This window comes from Oreochromis aureus, linkage group 3 (genome assembly GCF_013358895.1).
Source record: "Oreochromis aureus strain Israel breed Guangdong linkage group 3, ZZ_aureus, whole genome shotgun sequence".
In the NCBI taxonomy this organism is placed as follows: domain Eukaryota; kingdom Metazoa; phylum Chordata; class Actinopteri; order Cichliformes; family Cichlidae; genus Oreochromis; species Oreochromis aureus.
The window spans coordinates 13,863,344-13,870,264 of NC_052944.1; positions in this window are offsets into that span (position 1 = coordinate 13,863,344).

A 6,921-nucleotide genomic window follows, 5' to 3' on the forward strand; every position below is an offset into this window, starting at 1 on the left:
TCCAGGAAATCTATGTAGAGGATACACATTAACACAAAGGCACAGAACCAGCAAGAGCTATCAACTATATTTTGAGAGTTGGGGCTACACTGACACTAGTCACACGACGATCCAGCGATGAGTAGCTGCCATCCTCTGGCTTAAATGTTGACAGCGATAATGAGGCACAGGTGTTTCCTCTTCACAGGTGCGTGGGCCGAGGACGTGAAACTGCAATGAGTTCCACCCAGGCAAGAGAGGGGGAGAGAGAGAGAAACAAAAACATGTTTTTGTTTATTTGTTTTGTTGGGTTGAAAATAACTACATAAGCTTGTGATCATACTTATGGATCACCATGGCACATATCATCAGCCATATGATTTATTTATGTAGATGAAAAAAGTGAGTGTGAATGTGCCTGACGTTGCAGTGTGTGTGTGCGCTGTGTAAAAGTAATCGCCTCCAATTGTGAGAGCGGTGATTCTGCAGGTCACCAGCAATTGTAAAGGGAAAATAAAAAATAAGAAAGAGACAAAATTTACATTGTAGATGAAAAATAATAATAGGAAAAAGGTTTTGTGTTTTTCAGCCAAGAACAACTACAATCTCATTTTCTGCTTTTAAGAAAGGAGAGTTCACAAAAAACAGAGAGAGAGATGTGTGTTGGTTAAGCAGTGATGATAATAATGGGAAAGTCTTAGTTTGTCACTTTCAGATGAAAAGCAGACCTGAATCAGTTTTCCACATGCAGCGGTCGGAAGAAAGTTATAGTTTAACATCATTGGAAACGTTCAGGCCAAATTTCTGGCTGACTGGTTTACAGCGCCATGTGTCCCTCAACCTCACAAGCGAGCTCTCATTCCTCCCTGAAGACAAGGAATGCAGTTCCAAAGAGCAATAACATGGCAGATAAAGAGACAGCAGCAAAGTCCTGAGCAAAGAGTCGCAGCAAGCAGCAGCAGTGTGGACAAACAGCATCACAGAAGAAGAGCAAACCATCATCCTGACTGATTGGATGAATGGCACTGTGTTTCCAGCAAACTGCAAATAAGTGGAGAAAGCCACTTATTTGGGACAATTAGAAAAGGAGTCCCTGCCCAAAAAGGATTCAGCGAGGTAATCCGATCTAAAGTTCTTCTTTTTGAAATGATGTAATTTTACTGAGGGTGGAAACGAAATGGGACGATAGGTTCCACTATCAGCAAAGAAAGAATGAATGAATGGATGAATGAATGAAAAATGAGTGAAAATAAAAATGGGGAACTGACGGGACTGGTGAAAGCTGACAAGACTTGACTGACTTGACCACTACTCAAGGTAAACCTCCACCTAGAAATGACAAAAGGGTGGATGAATGTATGTGGGTTTCTTTTTACAGGAGCAGAAAGATGACAGCAACATCCTAGGTTGCGTGAGCTTTGGGCGTAATGATTTAACCTTTTAAATGGCACTTTCTGAGTCTGTGAATCTACCAGGGGTGTGTTATTCACTACCTTGTGTTGCTCACGGAGATCACTGTGAGAAAGTGTGTATACACCTGCGCAGCGCTAACATTTGCATTCTTTTCTACAGCATTACAGTTCATCATGTGATTTGATCATGTGATTTATAACAGGACACAACTGGTTAATGTTTTTCTACTACAGGACTGATTATGCTATTACACTGTGTTCTTGGGAAAATGTTGAATATTACAGGGGAGAAGTGAATATTGTGTGAGACATTTCCGTGTTGGAACCAGTGTTACTCCTTTTCACAGTTGCGGATGGCTAACATTATGGTTTTTTATAGCACCTCTGGAACCTGTCGACCTGTGCCTGACCACCAGGATTGTCCATGTGTGTTGCTAATGTTTGTTTTTTCTAAGAGTGCATGTAGAGGATTCAGCAGAGGCAGACAAGTGACATGAGAAAACAAATAAGAGATGCAGTGTTTATGGAATAGTTTAATATGGGGTTCATTAGCTGGCCACTATTGAGATCATAGTGATAAATGACTGGAGTGACTTTGCTTAAGGAAAGCCATCGCTTACAGTAATGTTGACTAAATACATGTGATGATCCATGTCTGGGGGGAATTATGGCAATAATTGTAGTTTACTGATTTGAGAAAACCTGCACATGATACTTGGCCTGCTGATGCTGAATGCTTTATCACTCTTATGGTACAATTGTTTACAAGTGTGAAGTGTGATTTCATTTCCAGATCTTGTTTTCCAGGCCATGATGGTGTGTATTTAGGCTCCTGGCAGAGACAGATTTTAAGCAAACTTAATATGCAAAACACACTAACATCTTTTATTGCAGGGTTATAGGTCCGGGGTGGTGCTGCTCCAGAGGAGGAGACGCCCTGAGGTTGCCTGGGACTAGAGATGGACCGATCCGATATTACGTATCGGTATCGGTCCGATACTGACCTAAATTACTGGATCGGATATCGGCGAGAAATAAAAAATGTAATCCGATCCATTAAATATCAAAAAAACACCTCACAAAACTTGCGACACAGCGTAACTCGGCTCATAACCGTAGCACGTAGGAGCAGTGTGCTCACGTGATAGAGCGGCTGTGTGTATTTGTAGCCTGCTACCAAACCAGCATTTCATCTCCGAGGAAGTTATCCCAGAGAGAAGTAAAGCAAGTGTGTAAGTTCATCTCTGAATGTTTGTAAAGCGTTCCCATGTTAAGCTTAACAACCGATATATGGAGCGACTGACTCTCTCTCCCTCACCTTCCTGCGGCTACTTCAATCGTGAAACTGCTTAACGATCAGCTGATCGGCTTTTCTGTCGCGAGTCCGTCTCTCTTCTTTGTTTTTTTGGTCCACTTTGCACCAGAAAGAGGAAACCAGCGGCTGAACAACAGCAGCACGTTTAAGCTTGATAAGCTGTTGTTAGAATTTATTTAATATTACTTTCTACACCAGGATCCTTTTCTACGTAGCTGACAGCTGGTAACTGTGCAGGGGCGGATCTAGCAAAGTGTAGCCAGGGGGGCCGATAGGGCATGAACAGGGAAAAGGGGCACAAAGACATACTTTTCTTTCTTATTCTCATTTAAAATGCCTAGCTTTTAATAAATAATTATCTGAATCTTACACCCAAAGTTTTAATCTGATTTAAAATGTATAGAAGTCCATTACTGTATATAGTAACTGTTAAGTCTAATATACCCTAGTAAGCTATAGTACTTTTTTTTTCTTTGAGAAGGTACCATCTGTGAATTCTGCAATTCTGTTGAAGAAAGATGTTGAATCTATTTAATTATTCTTGAAAAATAATTTATTTCTGTGCATTTTTTTTTCACCCTGCATCAAATTAAAGTTGATTACATCGATTAAGCATCATGAGGTGGAGGGTGGGGGTGGTTCCTATTTTTTTTTTTTGGGAGTTTGCAACCCTATTAGTTAGGTTGCTTAATATTTCTGCTAAGTACTCTTTAAAATACCAGAATAGGGAGGATTAAGTTTATTAGATTGATCAGTGTTCCTGAACTATGAAATATTTTGGGTGCAGTGTATTTTTTTACATACAGGTATAACAGAATAGCTTTAGTGTTGTTGTTTATTTAAACTTGAGTATGAACTTATACAAAATGCAGCAAGATATTAAAAAAACAGTTTTATTGATTAAAAAACACACTATATCGGATTCATATCGGTATCGGCAGATATCCAAATTTATGATATCGGTATCGGTATCGGACATAAAAAAGTGGTATCGTGCCATCTCTACCTGGGACGTGATCTAGCTAACCTTTTTCTTTACGACAGGAGTCTAGTTTTGATGAGTTGACTCATTGGACTGTCCATGCGTCAAGAGGAGGGGTCCAGGATGAACATGAAATAATGTTTTCTATGGTTTCTATCGTTTTGCAGTGATATGTGGGATTAACAATTCATTTACGGGCATTAAACCTATGCAAGTGGTGCATCTGTGTTCAGATGAGGCTTTGATGGCCAATAAGTGAAGTTTACTGAACTAAAGAGAAATGTGGTTTGATGATTGTTGACATGCTTTCCAAATAGAAGTTTTTCCTCCTAGCAAGGAAATACAGGTGCAGCAGTCAGAGTATTGCTGAAAGGAATCTCCTGAGAAATCCTCAGAGGCCCAGTGAGAAACGAAAACCATTCCAGGCATAGCTGACAGCCCAGGCACTGGTTGAGGTCAAAGGTCGAGCTGTTTTTGGCCCATCATGAGATCAGATTCCGGAGCCACAGCAAGGACCATGAAGCTGCGTTGGAATGAGAGCTGTGCCAAGGGGGCTTGCCAAAGGCCAACAGAGGAGATTGTGGACAACAGAAGGGCACCTGAAGGATGAGGGGAGCATGCCAAGCTCCATCTACAGCGCAGAGGGAGTCCAAGGATGGCATCAGGATTCTGTGAAAAGCACAGGAACCAGAAGCTATGGTAGTGATGGCAGCAATTTCCTATGAACATCACCTAATGCTGTGTCACTGTACTATGCATACGATGACACTCTGAAGACTCCTGGGATCATAACAGCAGTAAGATAACTGGATCCAACACCCTTTCCACGGAGGGTTTTGCTTGGTGCTCAATGCTTTTTGCTGTGTAGTTGAATTGTCTTGAACGTTCCAGCGAATAGGTATGAATATGCTATCAACCTATCAGCAACCAGAAGGGTCCATCCAACCACGGAGCCGCCCAGCCGTCCGCAGACAGGGGGGCTGGCAGTCTAGCCCACTGAAGGCCAAGCGGGGATTTAACCCGAAGGTCTGCCCCAGGGCTAAGCGGTCGCCAGCACTGTCCGCAGACAGGGGAGCAGCAAGAGTGAACTTTGAGAATGAGACACTCGTGCACAGCGCTGCAGGCTGGAGAACACTCACTCGCCGGCTGAAGAATCAGAAACAGCGGGGCCCGGCTGGCGTGTAAACCGGCGAAGTGCAGGCAATACGCCAGGGGAGCACAGCCAGGAGCTGCAGCAGCTGATATGCCAAAGAGAGTCCGCTAAAAGGCAGGAGAACGCCACTGCCGCAGCGAGGTCCAACTGGCGGTAAGCCGGCAAATGCGGACAACACGCCAGGGAAGACAGCCTGGAGCTGCAGTGCAGCCAGGGACGTGACTCGCAGGGGATGTCAGCTCACTGAGCAGGCCCTGCGAGTCACGTCCCTGGCTGCACTGCAGCTCCAGGGACGTGACTCGCAGGGGATGTCAGCTCACTGAGCAGGCCCTGCCGGCCCTGTAGACCCGAACATTTGGGCAATGTGCCAGACAGTGAGCCAGCGCCGCAGGCCGGAGAACTGTCAACCGCTGGCCGAGCCGTCAGACGTAGCGAGGTCCGACAGGCGTATGAACCGGCTAAGCGCGGGCAATAGTCCAGGAGACACAGCCTGCAGCAGTGCTGGCCACTAGGCCCAACTCAAAGGACACCAGGAGGGTGCCATGGGAGGGAATACTGCAGGCATCATCCTCATGTAGCTTGAGAGGCACAGGATTGGGGCAGGCTCTCCATGCCCAGCCCGCCTGCAACTGTTGTGTCAAGCTCTATCCCATAGAGGGAGCGACAAAATGGCCACCAGGAGAGCATAAGCAACCCACACAGCCCTGTAGGGCACTGCCCTGCCCAGGGAAGGCCCGAAGGGGCAACTATGATCCGGGGGGGGGGGACTAATGGGGGAGGGGCCAAAGGCAACTACTCCCGCCATGCATTGCAGCATCCAACTGCGGGCAGGGGATCATAAACGCCGGGAGGCAGGGCTCATTTACTCACTGCCTGCAACCAGGCAGCAGCGGCACCTTAGGCGCTGAGGCTGCGTGATAGCAACAACATTGAGGTCCACTCTGCTAGATGGGACCTCAGGAAAGGCTAATTCCCACACCCGGCATGCTCCAATCAAGAGCTGAACAGACCCATCTCGCCCGACACTGCGCCTGGGGACCAGCAGGGGGCAGCCCAGGGACAGATGGGCAACACTGGAGGAGCGGATGAAAGCTTCTTCAACATCCGCCACCTGATTATCAACCTCCACCAGCCCAGGCCTCACAGGGGCGGAGCCATGGGAGGGACGCTGTGGTAGGGGCCAGCAGTAAATCAGAACAGGAGGGGGTTAGTGAGTCCTGAGTGATTTGTTTGTGCTATGATTGAGCACAGGAAGGGAGGGGGTGAGTGTATTAGATTTGTATTGTGATTGTCATTTATGCTTAGAAATATCTACTTATATATTCTTAGAATTTTATAATTAGGTGTAGATTGGTAGAGGTTTGATCCTTAATAGTCTGCAAGCTTTGTGTGCATTCCAGAGCTCTCTGACTTTCACACCCACATTTTAGGAGCATGGGAGAGGTCGTACCTTGTCTTATTGTTTTATGGTAGGATAAACGTATCTATATCTGTTTTAGGCTAAGTGCCTTTTGTTTAGATGGACGGCTCTGGGGAGTCTTCCTGGGGTCACAGTTTGACCCCCACACACAGATACACACATACACACACACACACACACTCACACACACACACACAAGGTATTCTTTGTTCACATGTATACCTATAAGATGTCATATGTTAATGAACCTATGCATATTCATGTAACCACAATAAAAGAGCAGTGTTACGGGGGAACGGACGAGAGCAACTGGGGTCAAGCAAAGGAACGGCGCCTGTCCAGTTCTCTCCCGTGCACGTGAAACATAAAGAATGTTGCCTACTCGTGTCTTGCTTGCTGTGTAATTACATTGCCTTCAACGTTCCAGCAAATAGGGTTAAGCTATAAACCTATCATTAATTGGTCCTTCGACGCCGGATCCCTGGAGTCGGCATTCACCGAGGAGAGAACCCTGACGTCAGCGAGACGTGAGAATTTGTCATCGGGCCGGTGGATTAGCTGTCTGTTTTCTCTCCTCGACGAATGACGATCGGCGGGATCCGAGGCTGATATTGCACGCTAAGCAACGCCGAGTAAGTTGAAAGAGCGACTCTATAGCCG